The 27270-nt window shown below is 37.1% G+C and overlaps 1 long non-coding RNA gene across 1 annotated transcript in view; it reads right to left on the reverse strand.

Annotated features, from left to right (window-relative positions):
* Positions 1–444: 444 nt before the first annotated feature.
* LOC145665756 (uncharacterized) overlaps positions 445–27270 on the reverse strand; it is a 58587-nt gene continuing 31761 nt past the window's right edge. Inside the window, exon 2 of the long non-coding RNA XR_014127639.1 lies at positions 445–2156. This is a non-coding gene — a long non-coding RNA (uncharacterized LOC145665756). The remainder of the gene's footprint in view (positions 2157–27270) is intronic.

Below are 27270 nucleotides of genomic sequence, written 5' to 3' on the forward strand. Positions count from 1 at the left end.
CATGTGATATTTACACGTTACAAAACATAGAAAATAAGGTAGACCATATTCATCCAACCTTACGTAATATCCTTTCCAAATTATAGGAGGTTAGACTGATCATAATGTCAATATCGTAAACTTGTGTTCAGTGAAATTGAAGATTTTTCACAACAGGGAGTGGCATTTTAACACGTATCTCACTATTAGATGTCCATTATCCGGAACACAATTACGAAGAACCACTGATTTACTTCCTTTTACTAACTGAATTTATGCACTGAACCGACTCAATTACACTATATAAGTAGTCCAACTAGCACACACTTCTTCTGTTGTTCGTATCTATCTGAAAACGGCAAACAGGCCATAAGAGAAAGGTTTGCATTAGATATGAACACGCAGACACTAATCTACACTGGTTTCAGACTTCAAATTAAAATTACAGTTGTATACTTTCGCATATTTTTATTTCTAGAAACAGTTCTTATATACAACGATGAATCACAAGTCTTGTAATATTTCCACAACCAAAACAGCAGACGCGTGTATCCGCCGTGATTTACCGTAAGTACAAGATCGAACTGGCCCAACAGGTAGTGTGGCAAGCAGACTATTTAATACGGAGGCTATCCCTGCGTCAGTGTCTTCAGTCAGTTTTTAGCGACAGTGATTATGAATGCTCAACAACGTCTTATGCGTGAACTCAGCGGAGTACCTAGCAAGTTTTACTTCAGGGAGGCCGAACTTGACGCACTAAAAGCGGACCAAAAGTCCTGTTTCAGAATCTAAAAGCATTACACATATTATAATATTATTATTATTATTATTTACAATTGAAACGTAAGTTTCCACACTGTGCAAAATTAGAATCACATGTAGGATACAAATTCATAGGAAAATAAAAATTATCTTAGGAAGTCCATTTGTTTGACTTTCTCTTTATGTTTGTAAATAAAAGTTACGGACTCCTGCACCAATCTTTCCCGATTTAATTTCTTAAACTAAATCATGTTATGCCGCAATTATCACTGAAATATTTACTTATGAAATACAAAGTTATGTTTACGGAAAACTTTAAAAAACTCAGCCTTAAAAATAAAATACCGATAGTGTTTGTGGAGTTCTTAATGATAAGCGATTACCATGTATTAGTGTTTATTTATGCAACATTTGTTTATGATATATCAATAAAATCTCATGAGTCATATTAAAGGAAATAGTAAATAATAATAATAATAATAATAATAATAATAATAATAATAATAATAATAATAATAATAATAATAATAATAATAATAATATAAGGAAACTGCCCTTGTAAGTATTTTCGTTACAACTGAATTGCGTTCGTTAATGATATATGAAGAAAATCTTTTCCTTGAGAAAAAGTCACATTCAAGAATAAATCACCCCTTATGAGTTGTTTCTTTTAGGGCAAATGAGTTATGCCATATTGTTACGTTATTAATAAAACATCTATTAATAAAATAAACAAAATCCCCTTTGTCGTTTTCGAGAGAATTGTCCGAATGAAATGAGATTGAGTTGTTTTTTTTCTTTTTTACGTCCCTCGATTATGCCGGTCAGGCTAAAGGAGACGGTGATGATTCATCACCAACAACAATACCATTTCTGATTTTATTCAGTCTAATTAGTCATGCCATATTATCAGGTTGTTAATTTAATATTTATTTACGAAATATGAACAAAATCACCTGGTCTTTTTTGTGAAAATCTCCCGAAAATCTTACCCTAAGAATAAATGAACCTTCTGGATTTTTTCTAGAAAAATCACATATTATGTTATAGGGTTGCTAGTGAAATATTACTTTATGAAATATGAACAAAATTGTTAAGTTGTTTTTGAGAAATCGTAAGTTTTAAGTTTCAGCCTTCGATAATCTTTTTTTAGGGATAGGAAGTAAATTAAAAGAAAAAGACACCTCTAGGGAATCTTATAAAAACTTAATTTGGTCTCGATACGTTCAATGGTATGACCTCTAAGCAAGTAAACATCTTTAAATAGGAACGAACGGAGAGACTAATGTATATACATAAGGATATACATCTGAAAATCCATTATTCGCCATCTGGAACCAATCAAATGAATGAATCCACTGAAATCGGGAATTCCATTTTTCACCATCACCGTACTTTCTTTTCTTCTATCGTCACTGGAAAGAAAAAAATGGTTCAAACTTAGAAAAATCGAACAGAGAGTAAGATCACGCTGAGACAATTATGCAGTGGTATAGTAGGCTAATAAAATAGCAATTGTTTGTAACCAATTAGGTAAATGAGAGTAGCAAAGTCGATGATTAATCTGTTTCAGTGACGTAGACAGGACACTGACTCAGCTCAAGCCTTTTCTCATTTAGCACAAAGGTACCGAAATGGATTCTGCTTTCATATAGTGTATTTCATTTGTCACAAAAAACAAATTTTACTCAGATATGGGGATCCTATGGTACAATATGGTTTTTCATGGTACATTGCGTTATTTCTCTTCTATTTGAGCTTTCTCGTTTTTTTTTTTTTTTTTTTTTTTTTTTTTTTTCCAAGTCTAGAGGCCTTGTAGAAGACATTACGTATGGGTTCAGACCGTCCTGCGTCCAGACATAGGAGGTGATGACGTCATAAGTCAAAAATTTCTTTTTGGCGGGCTTATTTTTCCACGTAGAAGATTGAAATTTTGCACAAACATTCAGTCCACCGAGTAGTATTTACCAGATTTTTTGTTCCGATGTCAGTGCTGAAAAAGGGGGGAACCAGAGGGGCAAATGGATGAAAAAAGGGATATTTTCACCCACCCCCCAAATCCCGTTTTTCGTCATTTTCCCGCCTCACATACATGATGGGGACACGTGAGTCATACCGTCTGAAAGGCAGTTTCATTCTGAAGAGAATGACGGTCGAATCATTATCCTAGGGTAATTAGGGACGTCTCAGGGATTTTTTGAAAAATATACTTCTATATAGGGAAAAATGGGACATGGTGGGTATATATATTTTTTTTGGCGGGCTTACTTTTGCAAATAGAAGATTGAAATTGTGCACAAACATTCAGTTCACCTAGTAGTATTTCTCAGATTTTTTCAGATCTCTGCGTTAAAACAGGGGGGTCCAGAGGGGGAAAATATTGAGAAAAGGGATTTTTAGACCAAAAAATCCCGTTTTTCGTCATTTTCCCGCCTCACATACATGATGGAGACACGCGAGTCATACCATCTGAAAGGCAGTTCCATTCTGAAGAGAATGGCGGTCGAATTATTATTCTAGGGTAATTAGGGACGTCTCAGTGAATTTTTTTCAAAATATACTTCTGTATAGGGTAACATTGGGAATTGTCTGATTTTTTTTTGGCGGGCTTATTTTTGCACCTAGAAGATTGAAATTGTGCACAAACATTCAGTCCACCGAGTAGTATTTAACAGATTTTGTTTCAGATTTCTGCGTTAAAACAGGGGGATCCAGAGGGGCTTAAATTTGAAAAAAGGAAATTTAGACCATAAAAATTCCTTTTTTCTGGAATTTCCCGCCTTAGATACATGATAGAGACATGTAAATGGTACCGCCTGAAAGGCAGTTCTATTCAGAAGAGAATATGGTGGACACATGTCCCTAGGGTAATTAGGGATGTCCCAGGAAATTCTTTTCCCTGAGATCATAGTGTTTTGTGGTAATTTAGGGCATTGTGGGAATTTTTGATAACATTTCTCCCGCCCTTACTATTCAAGATAGAAACTTGAAATTTGGCACCCACATTCAGTATACCAGGTACTATTTATCAGATGGCTACGTTCACACAGGGGGGTCCAGGGGGGGCCAAAGTTCGAGAAAAAAATTTTCCCTCCGAAATTTTCATTTTTACATTTTTCCCCGCTTCTGGTATATGGTATGAGCATGCAAGTGGTACCATTTGAAAGCCAGCTCTATTCTGAAGAGAATGAGGTATGAACCATGATCCTAGGATAAATACTGACGATATAGTAGCTGCTTGACTGAAAGTGTAAAAAATAGCCCAAAAAGCCCGGATCCGGAAAGGGTTAAATAAAGAAAATCTTACTTCCCATAAGGTCTATTCTTAACCCTACACAAGATTTCAGCAGATTAGTTATATACTGTGCCTCTTGCGAATGCTAATAGAGAGTATTAAAAAAGAAAGTAGATGCTTATATTTTATTGTTATTTAGTTCTAGTTTAGCGGCATTGTTAGCATTCGCGACCTCGGTGTGGATGGTCCCTGGTTCTATTCTCGCTAGGAACACTAAAATTGTCCGATATTGATATAGCATTATGAGAGAATTGGGAGCTATTTAAATTAAGAGGTATCTAACTCTGATCTAGAAAGCTAGAAATAATGGCACCTGGGAACCGATGCGCCGGCCGCTCATTCCTCAGTTGAAAGTGAGCCATCCAGTTGGTCATAGTTTTTCATGGCTGTACCGTCAGGGAAATCTTAATTTAGTACTTCTTAGCAAATTCCATCAATATTTTAGTATTGTGTAACTAAAGAAAACTGAAAAGAATGTAACTTCTTTCTCATCTGTCTCACCTGCAATTCACCTCACATCTGATATTAAAATAAAATACTGAACTTCTGTCACAACAGGTTATCAAGTACTCTGGCAGACCATATGATTTATTTTTCAGGTGATGATGCCACATAATGCTTGATATATGAATAAGCCCATTTCTTCGATACTGTTCTCCATGTACGTATATTTCTGGCTATGCCACTGATCAGTGCTGCAGTAAGTATTGCATTTCGGAAGTCTGTAATTACTATAATATGTTAAACGTTTTCCTTTCATATGCATTCTATTAAACAAGATGGTAAAAGTGACTCACTCCTCAATATAAAGGCCATACTACTATAGCTAGAAACAAAATTTTACCAGGAAACTCCCTTGCCATGAAAATAAGTGATAAGAAAGAATTTTTAGATACGTATGCAAAGGGGGGTTAAGGGGGTTCAAATATTTTTTCAAAGCATATTTTACATTAGAAGGATAAAACAGAGCATGTGAGCTACCTATTAAAAATAACTGAACATGTGTTTCAGCATTTTTCAAAAATTAAGGTCTTAAATAGGGAAAAGGGGTCAATTTCTATCTTATAAATTTCGACTTTTTATTGTGAAACCGCCTAACATGAGGATTCACTTAAGTTAGAGATGTGGAATTCGGTATTGAAACTCTTAATTCGAAATAGGAGAATATTTCTTTCGACAATTCCGCTTCTAACGGAGAAAGGAAACAATTTTTGTTATATTCAAATTTCCGATTCTTTATGAAAAGTAAACTTCATGTGAGTATTCGTTTAAGTTAGACGTAAGATGTCAGGTACTAAACTCCTAATTGAAATTAATCGAGGTATCGAGGTATGCTTCAGCCTTTTTAAGACTTCGGCTCCAAAGGGGCCATTTCCAAAGAGTGTATGATTGTCGACAACTGTTGCGTTTCTCGGAACGGATTGTCACATGCGAAAAAGTGGGTACTTTTCCTGAAATCCGAATGTCCAAAGCAGTGATTGAGCAAAGGCCAACATTCAGAGCCGGTCTCAAACAGGGCCATTTCGAGTATAGAGTCATATTGTGTGTGCTACGAGAGATACTTCACTTTGAGTTCGTTCCCAACTGTCGTACTATCAAATGTTTCAGTCCATAGCGCACTTCCTAAAATTACGATGATTCACCAATCAGCAGGAGGTGGCAACAGCAGTGACTGATGTCTTCGCCTCTCAGGACAGAATGTAGTGTCAACGTGGAATAGAGGAACTGGCAGAAAGAGGGTGAAGACAGTCCAAGACAAAGGGCTATACATTGAATGGTAACCTGTTTTCATTGTACTTTAATAGATATGTGTATTTTGTGTACCAAAATATTTCAAAGCTTATGACTTCGCTAATAATTTCACGCTACAGATAGCAACTTAATGAAACTAAATTCTTGTAATCACATTGTGAATTTTTCAATACTATTAACAACAGTATGAAAATATCACTTGTCAGTTGATAGATCTATTGATACTATTGATTTCGCAATTAGTAAAATGTGTAGCTAATTTACATATCTTATTATGAGGCTTTCATGTTATCCTATTTAAAACGATTCCAGAGAAAAATAATTACTATGTAGTGTTTTGTTAAATGAGGATGCAACAATTACCCTTTTTCTTGAGTTTGTAAAGCTTACAGAAGCTGCTCAAACTTCATACAACTGGTTATGTAGCAAAATGGTCAAAAAATATTCTAAATTACCAGTAAGCAACTTCGAACAGGCTATAATGGTTTGACAGGGTTCGTGGTGAATGAATGTAATCCAAGTTTGGATCATATAACTTCCTCAATTTTACGACCTCAATTCTCGTATTTTAATCACAGATTGTACTTTTAGAAATCCAAGGGCACTAATTTCTCTGTAAATTTTGGGGGGCCCATTCAGATGCAGAAGGTATATATATGAGGATTTTAAGACAAATTGCATTCAAACTATGCCAAATATTGTATATTCATAAATGCAATAGGGAAATCACATGAGCTTTGTGGGGACCGGGGGGAAGACTTTTTGCTTTCTTATTGAAGATTGAAATATATGATAAAATGTGGCCCATCCAGATGATCCAGATCCAGATCCCATCCAGATATATATATATATATATATATATATATATATATATATATATATATATATATATAGATATAGATATAGATATAGATAGATAGATAGATAGATAGATAGATAGATAGATAGATAGATAGATAGATAGATAGATAGATAGATAGATAGATAGATAGATAGATAGATAGATAGATAGATAGTGTAACTTCGGCAAATAACGCCAGATGCTTTACAACAACGGAAAGATTTTAGAGTCGTAACGAAATACAGTTTGAACACAACTAAATAATATTTTTGGCAATATGCTACCTGCTTTGCTGGTACACAAAACTCATAGTCATAGTACATGTTGTTAACCGGTAACTCTTGTGATGATTGCGAACCTCTTGAACATAACAGTTGCAGTCATGTGGAGCCAGACAACAATAAACATCCAGCGACACAAGTCACATTTAACAATGCTGCCAGAATCATATGATTCGTGAAACCAAATCTTGTATTCAATACACTGAATTCATATTTTAGGATCCCTGGGATCATAGTAATATCCTCCACTGTCCCCATGGAGCATGTCTCATTCCTTCTTCTTTCCGGAGAATGCTTGTTTTTTCGTGCCGGAAGAAGTGAAAGGGCACGAAGAAACAGGTCTGGTGTTACCATTACTCCTCTGGCAGTAAGAGAACGCTCCCTGGGATGAGATTTGCTCCTAGTTATTTTAGCTGTAGGCAAAAGGTCATGGATGGAGTGAGCATTCGGTGGTGTTGAAGGAGAGAGGAAGGCTGGTCATGTGCTTGGAGGTGTTGGTGGATGTTGCTGTTGCTCTGAAACATCATTTTGAGGAAAAAGCGACATCGGGTATAGCATTTTGTTAAAAGGATGCCCTGTAGCGCTGAAGCCTGAAATTGTGTTCTGAGATGTTGCTGAACGGAACCATGTCTGTGAAAATAGTTTTGGAAACTGTAGCTTCCCAAGTGTTCTTCCGGGGTATGTTCGTCGATGACTATCAACTGTTTCAGAGCAGTACACTTTTAACGATTTGAAGAAGCTCTTGTGGAGAAGTTGAAGTTCATCGGGGTAGTATGCAGGCAAGTACTATAGTTGAATATCCATGGTCTCAGCAGCATTTAAAATTGTAATATCAAGATGACTGCGATAACAATGTACAATAACCAGTGCTCGTCCAGGGATCCGATGTCCGTGAAAAGTTCCAGAAATGTTCGGAATTCTTCCTTCGAACATAGCCTTTAGGTGTCATTGCATAGGTGTTGCCTTGAGGAAGATCATCACTAAATCTTTTTTATTCATGCTCTCTCTTGTATAACACCATTCGAGGAATACAATTTGAACCTGATGCATTGGTGCAAGCAATAATACTCAAAGTTTCACCTTTTTCGCCATGTATGGTATTAAGTACTCGCTTTCTCCCTTTCTGTGCCAGAATTTTTAGGCTGCTGTTGTACGTTAGTTTCATCTGCATTGTGAATAAGTACAAGATTGTCACCTACGTTCATAGCATCAAGTGTATTTTCCAATAGCGTATACAATTCGTTCACTATAATTCTGTTGAAACGCATGAATTTACCATAGCTCAAATTTTCTGCCTTTCTGAACAAGATATTAGGGTGTCTTGCCATGAAAGCATAAAACCAGTCTTTTCCGGCTCTACCACTACGAAATGGATTAGTTATGGCGTTCTCTTCGCATATTCTATATGCACAATCACAAACATTTTTCTAGTTAAACAAAACCCAACTGTTTGTAAACGAATTATTCTCTGTTTTAATTCTTCTTCCAATTGCTGAGACAATACAGAGCTGTGACCAAGCTTCTTGTCCTTTCGTTTTACCCAGTCTCTTAACGTTTTGCGAGAAATGTTAAAAGCACATGCAACCCTTGCAATTTTCATACCCTGCTCGATGGTCGTGATAGCTTGACGTAAATCATTTTCAGAACACTTGGACTTATGTTTTGATATTTCCTTAACATCTGGAAAACAAAATTAACAAAACATCAGACTTCTCATATTTCATAGCCACTTCGGCAAAAAAACAAACTTTTAACACTAGTATTAGTTTCGATCAGCGATTACATATAGTGGCGTTATTTCCCGACGCGATAGTGGCGTTATTTCCAGAAATAATAGACTTTGTTTCGACCATTCTTTCTATACTAAAAATAGGGGTCCTGCATATTTTATCTATATAATAATATTATGCAAGTATAGCCCTATCGACACATACTTTTAGTAACAGTAAAATCTGACATTTACACAAACAATTCGCCTACTTCGTTTGACACACTAAAAATTTGCGAGCTGTTTTCTCTGCTCCGCGGCTGCCACGTCAACACTTGTTCATTGCTTTGTCTCTACTGACGCGTGGCTGGCCTCTAGTCGTTGTGTCTACAAAGACAACAGGCATCACTGCTTATCACACATCCACAACTGGTCAGCTTAGGAACTACATGTTCATGCTAGCATTGTGGAAAGTTTTATATGGCGTTATTACCCGACTGGCGTTATTTGCCGAAGTTACCCTATATATATAAAAATGGGTCACCATCAGACTCAAAAATTTCTCCCGACCTCGTCTTCAAGATACAAGAATGATATTTTGCACAAGTATTATGTACGTAACAACATTTTTTTACACATCAAATCCCTACGTAAACCCAGTCTTGGGCCAGAAGGGCACAGAAATTTCGAAAAATCTCCTGTTTTATTTTCGATTTTCCCTTTGTAGTGTATAATACGGACAAGCAGGTGGTACCGTTGGTAAGTATGATCTACCCTGAAAAAACGTGATCTACCATGAACCATGATCCTACGATAAATAGTAAGGAAGCAGTAGCAGTTTGAGTGAAAGTCTAAAATTTACCTCAAAAAGTGGAAATCCTTAAAGGGATAATGGCGATACAACAATTATTTTCCACTCCTTCAGGTTTCTGTTTAATGCAGTTGAAATGACACTAAAACCGACTACAGAGTACAACATTTGCATTGGAAACTAATTTCCCTTGAATACAAGTTCCATTATGCATTGGCTCCACTATACTTTCTTCGCTTAATTTTATTTCGCTCGTAGCATAAGCACTGTATGCAACTCATTATGGTTGGTGAAAAAGGAAATTAAGCCTTATGTATTTTATTCAATTCCAGATTCCCTTTAAATATTTTATTAGTAACACATTATGTTTGCTCTTCCATCCAAATATCCGAACGCCCTAGTCCCGCTGGAGTACTGCTTCTCGTGAGATCAAAGAAGCCAAGCAGTGCCGGGTTTGGTCACAGGGAAACAGTGATTTATCTACACCCCGCTAACACCCCCAGCAACCCCTAAAAGTTTCAGACACCCTCCGGAAATAAATTCCTTACACCCTCCCAACTAGGGGAGTGCAATATTAAAAAGATCCATTCTCGTTCTGCCTAAAGGCCCTCCAGGACTTTGTAGAAAATATTTTAAAGATCTTATCTTTAGGCAGAACGGGAATTCTAGTTCTGCCTAATCTTTGGAGACGGAATTCTATGCGAGGAGGAAATATTTAGGGAATTGCAGCACCGAAAAGCTTGACTCCTAGCGTGTTTGTATACAGATCGAAACTCATGTATAAAATGGCTGTAGTAAGGAGGGCGGAAACTAAATTTAAGCGGTCAAAATGCAAGGAAAATTTTGACGAGGACAAAATCCATGGAACAAAATTACAGGAGTATTTCAGTAGTTCATCTCTAACATGATAAGAGTTGCAGTACGTAAAATGTGCCACAGTTCACATCCTCAAAACATGTTTGGCCATTTATAAAGTAAACAATGCAAGAGGATGCATAAGGCTACTCTTAACCCTTTTAGGAGTTCCACTTTTTGAGGTAAATTTTAGACTCACTCAAACAGCTGCTTCTTCTTTACGCTGTTATGTACGTAAGACGTGTGCAAAATTTCAATCTTGTACCTTGAAAACTAAGGTCGGGAAAAGTTTTGAAAGACTGAAGGTGATCAGATTTTTCGTATATATATACATACATACGAGGATGGTTCAAAAATTATTGTCCCTGACCTATAAGGAGTATTATTTTTTTCAAAGTCTCCTTTCATAGTAACGCACTTCTTCCACCTATGCTGTAAAGCCACAATGCCAGCTTCAAAGAAAGTCTCTGGCTGAGCCGTGAGCCATTTCTCCACAACTTCAATAACAGCTGCATTTGAGTGAAACTTCTTCCCCTTGAGGTGCTCCTACAACTTTGGGAACAAATTAAAGTCACTAGGCCGAGGTCGGGTGAGTAGGGAGGGTGTTGCAACACATCAAAACCAGCAGCATGGATTGCGGCACCAGTAAGATGGATTTTGTGGGCCGGAGCATTATCTTGGTGGAACAGCAGTGTTCGCTGCAACATCCCGCGTCGTTTTCCCTTGATTGCTTCGCGTTACTTAATGATTAGGGCTGCATAATGTGTCCAACCTCCAGGTAATCAATAAGGAGCACACCCTTTGCATCCCAAAAAATTGTGGCCATAACCTTGTGTGCTGATGTTTGCACCTTGAACTTGCGTAGGGGAGGCGAACTGCTGTGCCGCCATTCCATGCTCTGTCGTTTGTACTCAGAAGCCACGGAGCTCCTGTCATAGTGGTGGAGCCACGTCTTATCCACTGTCACAAATATATCACAGAACTGTTTCAGGTCTGCCCCCATAACCTCCTAACCAGCCCTTGAACATCGAACTTTGTTTTTCTGATTTCCACGAGATAACATTTTGGGTACCCATCGCGCTGACACCTTTCTGAATCCCAAGTATACATACACAACGGTTTCCACTGAGAATACACAGATGTGCGTGATGTCTGTTAACTGTTGCACCATGATTCGTCTGTCTGCTATAATCGTAGCATGCACAGCATCAATGTTTTCTGGGGTGCATGTTGTTGTTGGAGGACCAGGGCCACAAGCCTGTTGACAGCTTTCCCTGCCGCAATGGAAGTCGCGGCACCAGTTCTTTACCACCTGGTAGGAAGGAACCCCATCACCTAACACACTGATCATCCCTCATGAATCTCTTTTGGGCTTAACCCCTTTTTCTGGAGATACTTGATGACAGATCGTTGTTCGGTTTTCTCCATTTTTCAAGCTACGTGCCACCTCTCACAATTGAAACGACAAAAAAGAATATTAATATAGCAGCTATGGTTCTGAAATTTAGCATATAGGCATCTAAGACATTAGGCTATACCATCAGCCATCCCAGCTCAAGTATTTTAAATATGCCAGGGACAACCTCGTCATATATATATATATATATATATATATATATATATATATATATATATATATATATATATATATATATATATATATATATATATATCGGGTGTTGCAGAGTAAGTGTTACAACTCTTGGGAAGTGACTCCTGCTGCAACTGAGACAAGAAAAAAAGTTCTCTTGAACTTTCGGCTATCGTACATAGTTTCGGATCTACAACGTGCCGAAAGCGTGGGAAAATGACTTTCGGACACCAATAGTTCGGAAACTATCCAACGTAAAGAGAGCGGATGAAAAATTGACTGAAGAAGTCATACCTACTGTATTGAATTTTATATGTTTGTTACATGAGTACAAATTCGCTACACTTAATACTCAGAACGTCACTGTTGGCCAGCATCCGTACCTGGCGATTATGCAACCACACACAACGGGAATGAAGGTGTTCGCCATTTTATATTTGTTCCAGATATCGATTTAATAAAAACGAATTATTGTTAACTGGTAGAAACACTATCAATTCATATCCATTTAGACCTATTTTCATTTGGCAGATTATCCTTGACACCCAATCTTCTTTTGGGGAATCCCTTGCGCGTGCATGGTAGGATTGTGAAACATGTAAAATTCAATACAGCAGGAATGACTTCTTCAGTGAATTTTTTACCCCCCTCTTTACGTTGGATAGTTTCCGAACTATCGACGTCCGAAAGTCATTTTCCCACACTTTCGGCACGTTGTAGATCCGAAACTATGTCCGATAGCCGAAAGTTCAAGATAACTTTTTTATATATATATAAACACTATATATAAACACTTCAAAAATGTACAGAGTCATTACTATTTGACCTAGAGTCATGGTTAAAACGCCATTTTCTTCAGTATAATAAGCTCTTTCCAACGGTACCGCTCGCATGTCCGTATCACACACCTGAACCGGATAATTCGGGAAAATCCATATATTTTTAAAAAATCCCACCAAAACACTTTGACCCTCAAACCCGGGCCTGGGTTCAAGTAGTAATCCAATTTTTTTTTTTTTTTTAAATCGCTGTTATGTGCATAATACGTATGTAAAATTTCAATCTTGAATCTTGAAAACAAAGGGCGGAAAAAATTATTGAAAGTCTGAATTTAGGCCCTACACATATATATACATTATACAGGGTGTCCGAGAAGTCCTTCCCTGATTACAGAAATTGATAACTCAGGCTAGAAATACTATAGAAATATGAAACTGGTGTTGAATTGTTTACAAACTATAAAAGTTTTGGTCACATCAGTACACTTCCACATGAGCACCCTTGGTAGCACGTAGCACATCTAGGCGATATTCAATTTCCATCCACACATTAGCCAACATCACTGGAGGGATCGATGCAACGACTGTGGTTATTCGTTGCTGCAGGGTTTCAAGATCTGGTACACGTGTTCGGTAGACCTCATCCTTGACATAACCCCATAAAAGGATGTCTAATGGGGTTATGTCAGGAGAGCGTGGAGGCCAAGCTGTTGGTCCATCACGACCAATCCATCGCCCAGGAAATGTCCTATCGAAATAGGCACGGACGTCCAAACCCCAATGAGGTGGTGCACCGTCTTGCTGAAAAACGACATCGGGGCGATACTGAAGCAGCTGAGGAACAGCATACAGCTGCAACATATCCAGGTACACTGCAGATGTGATGGTATCCTCAGTGAAGAAGAATGGCCCGATAATTCGATCGTGCAATAACGCGCACCAAACATTCACCTTTGGACTGCCTCTGGTGAACTCCCTGACCTCCCTGGGGGGTTCTGAACCCCAAATGCGTACATTATGGCGATTCACTACTCCACTGACAAAGAATGTCGCTTCGTCGGAAAAGGCAATTTGTCTGAGATAACCATTATCGTCCTCAATACGTGATAGTATTTCGACCGCAAAGTCATATCGACGTGTACCGTCGTCGGGCAACAAGGCCTGAACGAGTTGCACTTTGTAAGCACGAAACAATAAACGTTTGTGAAAAATGTCATGGATAGAGCTTTTCGGCATCTGTAATTCACGTGAGGCCCTGCGCACCGATTTCTTAGGACTTCTCAGAAAAGACTGCCGCACAGCCTCCACCGTGTATGCTGAGGTTCTTGATAGACCAGACCTCGGAAGGTCAGCAACCGACCCTGTGTTCTTGAACTTCTCATACCAGGCTTTAATGCTCTTGACATCAGGTGGAGTCCTCCCAAATATTGTCTGGAACTGTCTCTGCACCGTGGTTGGTGATCGTGTCTCATGGTACCACAGGACACACTGTGCCTTCTCCTGGTTGGTTGGCATGGCTTCTTGGGCTTCTTACTTACGTACTACAAACCTAAAACAAACAAAATTGAGACTTGGTAAAACAGAACAAACCTAACACAGACAAAAACTTTTATAGTTTGTAAACAATTCAACACCAGTTTCATATTTCTATCTTATTTCTAGCCTGAGTTATCAATTTCTGTAATCAGGGAAGGACTTCTCGGACACCCTGTATAAAAATGAACTGCGTCATTACTATTTGGTCTAGAATCATGGTTCGAACGCAATTTTCTTCAGTATAACGATCCCTTTCCGACGATATCACTCAAATGTCCATATCATCCACCTAAGTTGGAAAAATCGAAAAATAAAAAACAAAAACAAAAAAAGTGGAAATCTTTCTTAATAATTAACCCCCTCAGAACATTTTCGCCCCTCGGTCCTGGCCACGGTTACACGTAGGAACCCCCAAAAATTTTAGTAATACCCAAAGGTACACACAATCCATATGCAAAGTTCCAATTTGATATCTTGAAAACTAAAGGCGTGAAAAATGGTTGAAATTTGTCTTAAGAAGAAACACAAGTAACGCTCCTCCGCCCCCACTTGGCGCCTCAAGATGAACATCCGGTTCTAAAACGCATCTATGGTGTTCTTTGATCCATCCCTGACGTGGCCAATAAAAAGAACCCGGCCATATGTTTTTTATAGAACCTGAATAAGCGGTCATATACTACGCCATGGTATAAAAATATATCATAAATCCTAAAAGAGTTAAAAAAGAATGTTAGTGTTCTACATCACAACTCCTTTTTCGATATTACCTTATCAGCCGGTTTGTCTTATATACGTAATTCTATACTATATTTAATAGTCTTTTCTATATACTTTTATTTTCACATGTATATTGTCAATGTAAATAGCAGCAATACAAAATATCAATATCAATATCAATATCAATATTAAAATACTTGTATGTTTTTCGTAGATACTTTCAATCAAATCAAAAGGTCAGATAATCGGGGATAAGGGCCGTCTTAAGCATCCTTTTGTATTATTTGCTTAATATATGACCAAACATGTCTTGAGGATGTGAAGTGTGGCAGCTTTTACATACTGAGAGCAGTGCGGTTTTAGCGGGTAGGCCGGGTAGGCAGGGGCCTACCAAAAAATTTTGAAAAATATATAAACATTAAAAGATACAATAAAGAGTACATATAATTTCCATTCTTTATATTAATGGTTAATAATTATTTAATAAACAGCATCAACCACTACAGTAAAAGTAATTTCCTATTGTCATTAATCAATCAAATGTGCATATGTATCCATAATCGACAGAGCGGGCCTACCCAAATTAAAATCATAAAGCCGCCCTTGACTACGAGCCTTAGCATGTTGGAGGTGAACTACTGGAAAACTGAATAAAATTTTGTTGTGAAATGACTTGATACTAGACCGAAGTAAGTATGTTTTATTTTCGTTTCAGCCACAATGTCAAACGGTTTTCTTGCAACTGAGTCAATCAATTTTCCATTTCTCTGCAGGTAGCTTTTTTAAAATCACATTCATTTTTACTGAATAGATGTGAATAACACTGTTAATAACAGAAATGTATCTAGTCATTTTTCTGAGAAGAACAAGTAGAATAACATCTAAAATTTACGATAGAACTTTAAAAAGTACAGAATCTGTTACAATTACTAAAGAAAAATTCTCTTGAAGAAATTCTTCGCTGGACAGAATTCCTCGTCTCAAAAGATTAGGCAGAACGAAAATTCCCGTTCTACCTAACGATAAGATCATTTATAATATTTTCTACAAAGTGCTGGAGGGCCTTTAGGCAGAACGGGAAGACACCATTATAAATCTTACTATTTTGGTTTTTAAAGGATTTTGAATTATTGTTTTCAGCCAAGATAGCGTTAAGTGCCAATAGGATAAAACAACTTAGTTTCGACAAGATAATTTTTCAAGCAAAGCAGGCAACGCAAGATTGAATGAAAACCAACCTTTATACGGCTGTAATCGTTTGTTCAATCGATTGCTAACGATTTCATCTCGACATCACACCAAGCATGAGAAAGTCGACGCTAATTGGCTTTGGCTCAGGAAGGAAATCCAATGCAATCGTTCGTTGCATCAACGAATTTTAAAGTTTAAAAAAAAAGCTAATTAAAAGTAAGTAATAGTATGCAACCTTAATGTAAGATTACATCCCCCATATTCTTTAACACCTCCCTAAGTTCAAAATTCTGGATAAATCATTGCAGGGAAAGATGGGAGACTGTTCGTACTCACTAGATTGTATGGACATTACGGCTTCCACCTAGCGTTGTGAGGATAATTGGGAGCTATTAAAAAGAAAATATCAAGTTCCCTGCTGGGATTAACGGCGAGGTGAGCCGATGTGCTAACCAGACATCACTGCAAATGCATGAATCCCACAAAGCAGCGAGTAGACCCTGGCAGACTAAAGGGTGTTGCACTACGAGTTTAGTTTTTAGTTCTATCTAAATGTTAATGTTACATTTTCTTCTCTCATTTCCATTAAACAGCACTATTTATCACAATTTTAAAAAGTATCTCATTTACTTCGTTTTTATTAATGCAGTATATTGCTTACGATATGAATATATCTTTCACTATAATTCAAATAAAAACATTTCTAAGATGAGATCGCAAAATACGTTATTTTATAAGCTGATGTTTTTTCACTCAATTTCAAGCTTAAATGTCTAAACTTTTATTTCAACCCTTTTCCACTTTTTCTAATGAAGTTTTACTGCTTTTTAAGCACTATTTTTCTCTGACTTTCTCCCCAGGTCTGTTGCTTTTTATTTTCCCTTTTAAAGGAAGAGAAAAGAAAAAAAAAAGCAATGAGTTCATCTTGTGGAAGCCAAACTGGAAGATCCAAAGGAAAAAGTTTTCTTTCGTTTGCGACCCACTGACTAGGAAACTTGTAATAGTGAAGCATCTGGTACTTTATTCAGAGCAGGAAACGAGGAAGAGCAAATGACAGAGTTTGTGACGATAGCGTTTAAACTTTTGAGGATAATCCGGGATTCGCAGTTTAAAGGGAAGCGATTTGCATGAAAGAAAGGATGAAAAAAATGAAAAGTGCAAACGTTTTTTACGCAAGGGAATTGCACAAGATATTTATTATATGTTATATTAACAAAACAGTATATATTTTATTCAAGACACTTATATAGAGAAATATTTCTCAGTTCTCGTTTCCCTCATTTCTCTTTTCAAATAATGGACACCTTAATGTTCTTGCTAGAACCAATAAGTGAACATGTTGGCGAAACTAACAAACAGTTGACTTCTCAATAAATTTAAGAACAAGAATAAAATGAATAAATTTCTCTGAAGGTAGTTACATTATTTTTTCTGGAATAACACACAAAATAGTTCGCGTATCTTTCCTATCTTGGTTGGTAATAACTTTCCCAGGTATGTGTAAGATTGACTAACCTGATGTCATAGATATATGACGTGAGCAGCAGCTGTCTTCTGTAATTAAACATTAATCTTTAAACAGCAGTTTTTGAATTATAATTTCAAAATAGTCTTGTGTTATAGTTAAAAATCAAATGTGGTTAAGATATAATATGAGGCTTTTATGACAAAAGACATCTGTGAATTACATTACCCGCTCTCCAACCAATTGGTACGATGCCTTCCCAATATTTGTTCCACTGCTCTTCTTATAGACTGTGCTCAGCCTTCGTGCACAGTCTATCTTCTATCAAATGCACTACAGTGAAACAGAGTTACTTTGGAGCACACACATTTTTGCTAATTTTGCATGGCGTGGAATATCCTGGTAATGCCAAAAGCAGAATACCATGGCACCATTAGAAAGAAACTATTTATTGTCCTCTACAACTGGAAAGCGATTTCTCTTTAAGAGAAGGAATCTGCGATGTGTTGTGGGTATGTAGGCGAGGAGTTATTGTTGATACACTTTCATTGGGTGTGCAGAAACTAGGACCGCAGTTACAAGGACAAGTATCTATAATGAATATTAGGTATATTAATTATTACGAATGTCGTTAACGTGGATATGTACCAGAAAATAGCATTGGAAATCGAAATGAAACATTAGCAGGGTAACTTTGTAAAACTCGTGATACATTCAGGCTCGGACTCGCCAGGACAGGAGGGCCGGGATCCTTGCCGGGGCCATCTCTCTTATAATAATGAATATTGAATAACATGTTTGTTGTGTTGGGGCATAGTTATTCCTAGTTTGTTTCGTCCCCAGAGTTGGGAGGCTCTCAACATTGGATGTAGTCTTGGGGTCCCATTATTGAAATGAAACTAACAGTATTATAAAGTCCTGTTCGGGGCTTAGTAAGAATATATTTCAACAATATGAAGAATGAGGCCCCATCATCATATTGTCTAAATGTGTATTGGAGCCCTATGAATGAACGCTTCAAAACAGAGAGGTTATCATGGAAACTTTCTTGATCTTGTTCCACTTGTCAGCAAATACGACAATGCCCTGAACGAACATGTGCAGGAGTCCATAAAACTGAGCAAGCGTAGGAAAGAATGGAAGAGCAAGGGGGAAAGGACGTGGTTTTTTAGTCACGTTTTTGTTGAAGACATTCATAAACGAACTCATATGCATTATAGGACACATCATTCAGCAGTACATTGACATAAATAAAAACTTAAACATTTAGTGTAATGATTGACTCTACTCAAGATGTATCGTCACTGGAACAGATTAATGTGGTTGTTTACTATGTAATCAATGGAAAGGCATTTGAACGTCTTCTAAGTTTTTAGCTCATGATATCTCCGGATTGGGTATATATCAGCTGCTGAGAGACATGTTCGATAAGCATGGCGTATCTATGGCAAATGTGGTGGGCTGTTCATTTGATGGGGGGTCGAATATGAAGAGTTGCTACGAAGGCGCGCAGACTTATTTGAAACAAGGCAATCCTGAAAATGTGTACACATATTGTATGGCTCATGTCCTTAGTAATGGTAGATTCTACAGAGCAAGACGAAGCAGCAAAAATCTATTTGGTCTCATTCAGACGAGCGCAGTGTTTCTGTGTGAATCACACAAGAGCACAGATGTATGAACGAAAAAAGTAAAGCAGAATTATACTGAAAGTGACAAGTTTCGAAGGTTTCAAAAAATTGGAGCTACTCGTTGTGGAGTAAACAAAGAGTTTTAAATGCGATCATTGATACCCACATTTATCAAGGGAAAGACCAAGATACAACAGGCTTTCAAACCTACCGATTTCTGCCTTTTCTACTGTTCCTGGACAACCGGCAGACAGCTCGATGCAAAAACGAAGTTTCAACCCAGACCTTGTTGCATAAATGATGAATTCTAAAACTATTGTGATGTGTGCTGTGTATGATGACCTATTCGCGTTAACAACCCCAGTATTAAAATATTTCATTCGAAATCTCTGAAGTACACTACTGCTTGGAATTTAATAGCAAAATTACGTGAACAGCTACGCGAGAAACTTCAACACCAGGATAAAGAATTGGCAAAAGAGTAAGACAAACCAACAGACTTTTGCAAAGCAACGAATCTGCAATGAGCAATACTGACATTGAAATTAAAGATTATACAATAAACAATTTAATTAAATGTACTCTATGTCGCCTGTAAATATGCCTTAACATTACCATGTACACAAGTGTGCTGCGAACTACTATTCTCAAAACTGAAATTAATTAAAACAAAATTACACTCTCTCCTTCTCAGGACATATTGGAAACGTTTATTTCAATCGTCATGAAATATGACGTTTCAAATATTATCGGGTGTTGGAAAGGTGTTAGAAGAGCACTGCGAATCTTCCATAAAACTGGAGAGGTCGTTGTGCTGTTAAATTAGAAAGTGGTTAGCTTTTTGCGTTCCTTTGAGTCTATCAGCAGTGTCATATGATTCAGTAATATGTTCTATATACTTTAATACGTATAATAAACTGTTGAGTTGAGTTGATTTTGATTTTAACGTTCCGTTCAGCAGCGAGGCTATATGAGACGTGGACCTACTGATTAACGTGGAATCCGAACCACATGAGCTCCCGCCGGGAATCGAACCCGGGTCTCCCACGCCAAAGGCGCGTACGCTAACCGCTTAGCCACGGAGGCTATAATAAACTGTATGTCTGTGTGTTTATAACAGCTTTTAGATCCCTATAGGCCATTGCTGTTCAACCGGGGATATACGAAGATGTTTCATGGGGTACGTAATGCTGCTTCTGGGGGTCTGCTGGAAATGTCTGTTGACAGTTCACTGCAAATAAAATTCGATAACTCGTCAATTTGTGACTTTTGTATTTACGCTCGAAAAGAGTACCGCGAAATTAATGACAGTGCTATTTCACAACTTCTTCCATTTCCATCAATATATTTTTGTAAATAAGGTTTCTGCGTTAACATCAATAAAAACGAAGCACAGAAATTCCTTGAATGCAGAATCAGCTCGGATTCTCGCACTCTCGAAGATTCGACCAAGAATCGAGGAGTTGGCGTCACGGAAATAAGTTTATTCATTTCATTAACAGGTTAATTCTGAAGTTAGTTTTAGTTTTTGAATTTTTAGCATTGTCGTCAGTGCACGAATTATCAGGGAGGATGAAAAGAAAATCCTCCTCAGTAGAACTGGATGTCTCACATATGTTTTGAAATTTCCCATGTTAATATTTTTCAGATGTGCAATTTATCCCCCTGTAAATAGTCTATTGATTAGCACACTGATGTCCCTTTGTTGGGTTTCTATTTGCCCACCCTTTTTAATCAACAGAACATGTGTTTAAGTTAAATAAGTTCATTTCGATTTAATTTCTTTTAAACAGCTTCAGAGGCACACAACTAGATAGCGAACTGTGTCTAGGGATACGCGAGGAAAAAAAGGTTGAATAGCACTGATATAAATAAAATTTGGTACACATGTACATTAGGAAACACAAGACAAATCTTAAAATCTTATAGCAGAAGGCGTTTGTGCGTTCACTGCAACAACATCCGGGAAGCGACCACTTCATCTTTGTATTATAACCATCATAATACTAGATCTGGGGATATTAACTCTAATTTCAGGTTATATTAATATGCTACAGTTAGCATTTTACCAAACCCCATTGGAAATAGTGGGTCATTACAATAAGCACTATAGGAACAATTAAGAACATGAATATTTGTATACTTTGTGTCGGTCCTACATGCTACATGGCAAGGAAAGGTGGTACCCTCCAAGTGAGGCTCCTCCAGGGGCCCTATACTCACAGTCCGAGACTGGATACATTGTTACAGAGAGTGCCATCGACCGTGGTGGTAACAGATGGTTTGTGGCCAAACCTGGCTATTAGGTAATGGGAGAAACCTTCTTGGAACACGTTTCCCAGATAAGAACAGCAGTGACTCAATCTCCAAGAAATGAAACATCCCGATGAATAAAGAATCTCCTGCGCGAACACACCAAAAACAAGGGTATCCAGCAGTGGTGGAATGTTGTCACAGTTCATTTCTACTTCATGGTCTTGGAGATGGGGAGACCATGAACAAAAAACGGAAACGGAAACACGAGACTAAAATTTTGTCATCATCCTCCGCAGTTCCTTATGCCGCCTGATGACAGCTCTTCGATGCCTAGATTAGGATTTAGAATTTGGATTTCTGGGCTTTCGGCATCTAAGGCTATTTAGCTCCTCACGATTTGAGGGATTACATCCCTCGGCGAGCACACAATCCGGGGAAAGGGAAGGAAGAAAGAATTGGGGAGGAAGGAAGTGGTCTGGGACCTATAAGTTAGGTACAGTCCGCGGTGTAGAAATCGTTACACAAATTCTAATCCCAAATTAATAACAAACTCTTGCCCCGTTTTCTTATGCATCCAGAAATACATGTCTCAATCGATTTGTTGCTTATAGTATTCAATCCAACTCCTCCCCCTCCTCCACCTCTCTATGTACTCGTTCACATAGTTTCCTTTTTCTACGTTGAAAGCTAACTTAATAGGATATTCCAAAAGTTGACTCGGTGGGGGCGCTGTTCAGATAGGACGTAAACCTCTTGTAACTTAGTTACAATGTATCGTGGCGGATATAAATCATTGATCAGGTAATGGCGACTGCTTTGAAACAAATGCAGAGTATGAGAATTAAATCAGTCATATCTGCGGTTTCGTGTGGAGAAGAAACAAACTTGTGAACCAAAGGTTTAAAAACAACTCAAGTTATTAATATAAACTTTGCCGAAGATTATTCACTTACATCATCTTCAAAGAAATACGAAAGACGTTCTGAAACGAAGAAATATAACATACAACTTTGCAAGCGGAGGCAAAGAAACCTAAGGTAACGAGACTAAAGACGAACCATATGCCGCGTAGTGATCGTGGTTCAGTGGTCAAGGCGCTGGACCAGTATGCAGGAGGTTCGTGCTTCGAATACATGTCGGGCTTTTTTACTTTAGCTTTTTTGATGGCGATTGATCGACAATGAAACACGTTTTATTATATTCAGATATTTGAATACTTGGATGTTTCAATACTTGAACTATCAAACCTTCATGAATAATAATAAACTTTCAGAAAGGACATCATTTCGAAAGGGAAGAAAAAAGGACACCATTTCGAGTAAACCCAAGAAACTAATTTTATATGTTTCGAATAAACTTGGGTTGCAGGATAAATTTGGCCCCAATATAAATTTTTAAAAGGTACTTTTAGATATGGATCTTTCAGAGCACAAGGATCCAAGTCCATTTTCAAACGTAAGCAAACTTAAGATCTTCGTAGAGAAAAGTCCGAAATAAATGAACCAAAAACCACGTGAAAATGTGTAGTGTGGGCTAGAGTTTCATAGGACAACCGCTAGACAAGGGCGTTTCTAGAACGGAGGAACAGGGGGGCTAATTTCCCCCTCCCTACTCGTAAATTTAAGATATTGTTTACGCTGCAACGTGAGAAAGATTAACAAGTCAAATTCCAAATGTCATTGTCAATAATGCATAATTACATTAAATAAATGCAGGGTGTGTCAAAAAGAATACACCGACGGAAAACGCCATATACAGTGGACTCTTTTTAATTCGAAGTCCAAGGGGACACGAAAAAACTTCGAATTACCCAAAATTCGAATTATCCAACACCATTCATTTTCACATATATAACAACAAACAAACCCAAGTACTGTGCACCAAGAACATATTCATATGGTGTAGACTTTACCTTTAAAGCAGCTTATTATTTGCGTGATCGAATACCGCAAACTAACAAACGACATTGACTCCACATAATTCAAACTAAGTGTACAATGGAAAATATATTTACGTACAACATTACAACATACATTGAATAGCCCAAACAATTAAACAGCAGTAACACTTTGAATATTCTGTTCTCACTTTTAAGAAGTCGTAAAACTCATTTGCTTAAATTTGATTGTTTTTGTACGGTCAATAAATCTTGAATTTCATGTATTGCGTGGAATACGATATTAATAACATTTGGTTGACTTTTTTAATAATTCATCTTAAATTTTCAACCAATTCTGAAACAAGATGAGATTGGCACACGTTCTCTATCTTTACTTCTTCCCCAACTCACCATCTTTATCATTACATAGATTTTCTATTTATCTTTTGTATTACTCTTCCCTATGACTGCATCTGGATAACTGAAAACACATTAAAACTGTATTTCTCTGTTTACATCTGTCCAACCTTAAAAAATTTCAACTGTATTTACTTCGAATTATCCAAAACATAGGTTCAAAAGTTCGATTTATCCACGATTTTTTACTATTGTTTTCAATACAGTTTTCAAGGGGAATGGACTTCTGTTCGAATTATCCAATATTTCGAATTATCCAAGTTCGAATTAACGAGACTCCACTGTATTCGCAACCACGAATCCGAAAAGAAAAGAACAAAACTACGTGACAAGATGCAATCTAGAGTTTTATATGATTACCGCTAGAGAGGGGCGTCCGTTTAGAGGTCATCCGCCTTCCTACCGCCTACCCTGAATTTCAAATTTTGGGACAGTAATGTAGATTTAGAAACCTTTTGCTGAGTAAAGTCCAACAGAAAAAAAAATGAAGTCCTTACACCGAATAAATACGGAGTTTGATCAGTTAAAATCCATTTCCTTTAGCCGCAAGGAGCTATAGGCTTATATTGCTCTGTTGTATTTTTTTTTTTCCTTTTTGACCCAAGGATTCCAAAGGTGGCTCTACTTTCTAGTTTCAGGCCCTCTTAAAATTCTGGAAATTGTGCCTAAGCAACTTACCAGTTTTGATCATCTATATCTCCTTCGAATTTATGCGGTGTAAGGACTTCAAAATTGTTCTGTTGGACTTTGCTTATCAAAAAGTTTCTAAATCTGCCTTACTGCTCTCAAAAACCTGAAATTCAGAGTGGGAGTGAGCGAGGCTGCCCTTCTGCCCCCCACTGACACCCCTGTCTAGCGGCTGTCATATGAAACTAGCCCACGCCCTTTCACGTGGTCTTAGTTTAATTTATTTCGTACTCTTGACTGGGAAGATATTACGTTTTAACATAGCATTCATTTGCTGAGCAAAACTGAACATTATTGAAAATTTCCTTGGATCCATTGTGTTCTGAATGTCCCAAATATTGTTTTTCTTCAGTACAATTATTGAGTTAAACAACAACAAATACACAAGCTTGCAGAAAATATTCTAAAGTTAGCACAGCATGAAATGTGCTTGAAACATCACTTTTGGAAAATTTATTATTTTAAAATAATTTTATTAGCATCTGTATTCCGAAAAGCAATCACATTTTTGCAACTAAAATTTCACCCACCTCAAGGTGATCAATTGAGTAAAAATTATGTACGAGTGTGTACAATTCCAATAGCAATACAATTATTTGAGCGAAATACCATTAAAAAATGTCATTAAATCCAATGGCCATTCGAAGTCATTTTGCAAACCACTGGTATTACACAAATTAAATTAGGTAAAAAAAAAGTGCGATATCAGTGACACTCAAAAGTCATTTCCAAAATCGCTGGTGCTACAAAAAACGAAATTTGATATATTAAGGTGCATTATTCTGTGTACTACGAAAATATTTAGTATTTTTTTTGAAAGTCATCTTGAACAACAAGTGGCCAATAAAAATTCATTAAAAAACAATATAAAAGCCATTTTTAGTCAAATGATTTCTGTTAATAATGTTGCACTAATCAGTATATGCAGGGTGAATCTGTAATACTGGTTGCAAGTAAAGAGTAAAAAGTCTTAACAAGAGTCTGAATAGTCTTTAGTGTAAACGAACTTGTTTGTAACAATGAATAGGCCAATTTAATTGATTGTTGTTTGTGTGAGCTTTGAACACTTTTTCCTCTGTTTCGTTTGTTCCATTTGTATACCATTCCTTTTGGATTCTTTTGTACCTCATATTATTTAGTCTTAACTTTTAATTTGTACAACGGTAGATGTGTTGATAAGCATTATTTAAAGTAAACAATCACCCTCAACAGGATTCAAATTTAGTTACGAGTTAATATACCCTTTAGAAGTCTAACATTGGTGCATTTTAGATTTCCAATGCATACTGCATTGAAAATATGACTTATTTCAAAGTTGCCCCAGTTAATGAGGTATCACTGAAACTGAACAGAGCGTGATATTTTAAGTACATAGCTGTCGGATAATTAAATTTCGCTCTTATTTACTAAGCGGAAGGTTGATTCTACGTATTTAGCTAAGCTAGTTTCGGATTTAAATAAGTGATCACTTTCCTCTAATATTCTAATTATACTAAAAATTGTACCAAAGTAACCCAGTTTTACAGTATGTCTGATTTCGCAAGTGGATTACTTCATTTGGATCGTTTACCTGTTAGAATTTTCTTTCGATTATTAGCATCACAAACATAACGACTTTCGTAAGCTTTTTCTGTAGAAGTAATAAAATTGATAAGCCAGTAATTCTTCATAATGTACAACCGCCAATGAATTACATGTGTCTAAAATACAGCTTTACAGACAGAAGTTAAAATAAAGGACTAAATTCTAGTTTCGATATATTTGAAGAACTTTAAAGGTGAGAAAATACTATAGCATATTCCGCATTAAATGTTAGATGATCTAAAAAGTATTGGCCCTTTTTTCGCACGAGATGAGGTTATGTCCCAAATCTTAGGGTACATGAGTTGCAGTAAGACAGGCCTACCATCATTTGACAACTGGCAGTCGAAGCTAGTAGATGTGCAAGTGTTTCAATTTCTACAATCAGACGTAAGGATTATATCCTTGAAGAGATTGAGCTTTCGGCAAACAGCGCTACATTTCACGTTTTTATTTCCGTAAAGGTACAAGTGCTGCAAGATGATTGAGTCGCTTTCGTTCTGGAAGTTTTCTTTTTTTTTTTATCCAATAATAAGCCATCAATTTTTGCTGTGTCACAGCAAAAATTGATGGTATTCTGGCAAAAAAAAAAAAAAGTCAAGCAAGACCAACATGTAAGCAGTCATCACATCGACAAATAAAAATAATTATAAAATAAAAATAAAAATAAAATTAAAGCAAAATAAAAATTAAAAATCAGCTCGACGTTTACGTGCCATATGATGGAACTCAGAAAGATTTACTCGATCGAATGTGTATGAGTCTTCTTCTGCTACGTAACGAACTTCTACTGAAACGTAATGAACTCGAGCCATTTCTGAAGAGGTTGATCAGGAATAATGAAAGGTGGATAACTTACGAGCTGCTTCCCCTAGACTTGGGCCTGTACTGTAGACAATTAAGGCGAGTGCACCTACGAAGTCAAAATAAACGACTCGAACTGGTCAACTGAAAAGAGTGTTGTATATCCGATTGACAACGCTAGACTGCATAATTTTTAACGACTCGTCACAAATAGAGATATCTTAGCTAGGAGGTTTTCATGCATTAACTGTACAGGGTTTGTATGATAAGTAATGAGACCAGGTCTGGAAACATTGTTTTATTGATCTGATCTGTACAGGGACTTAAAAGCTTTCGAAGTACTCTCCTCTTGCGTCGATGCACTTCTGCAATCGATGTTTCCACGCTGCAAACGCCCCCTGGAAGTCAGCAGCCGGCATGTCCTTTAGAAATGTGGTCACGGCTGCTTGGAT

Source organism: Thermobia domestica, chromosome 12, assembly GCF_964235325.1.
Source record: "Thermobia domestica chromosome 12, izTheDome1.hap1.1, whole genome shotgun sequence".
Lineage (NCBI taxonomy): Eukaryota > Metazoa > Arthropoda > Insecta > Zygentoma > Lepismatidae > Thermobia > Thermobia domestica.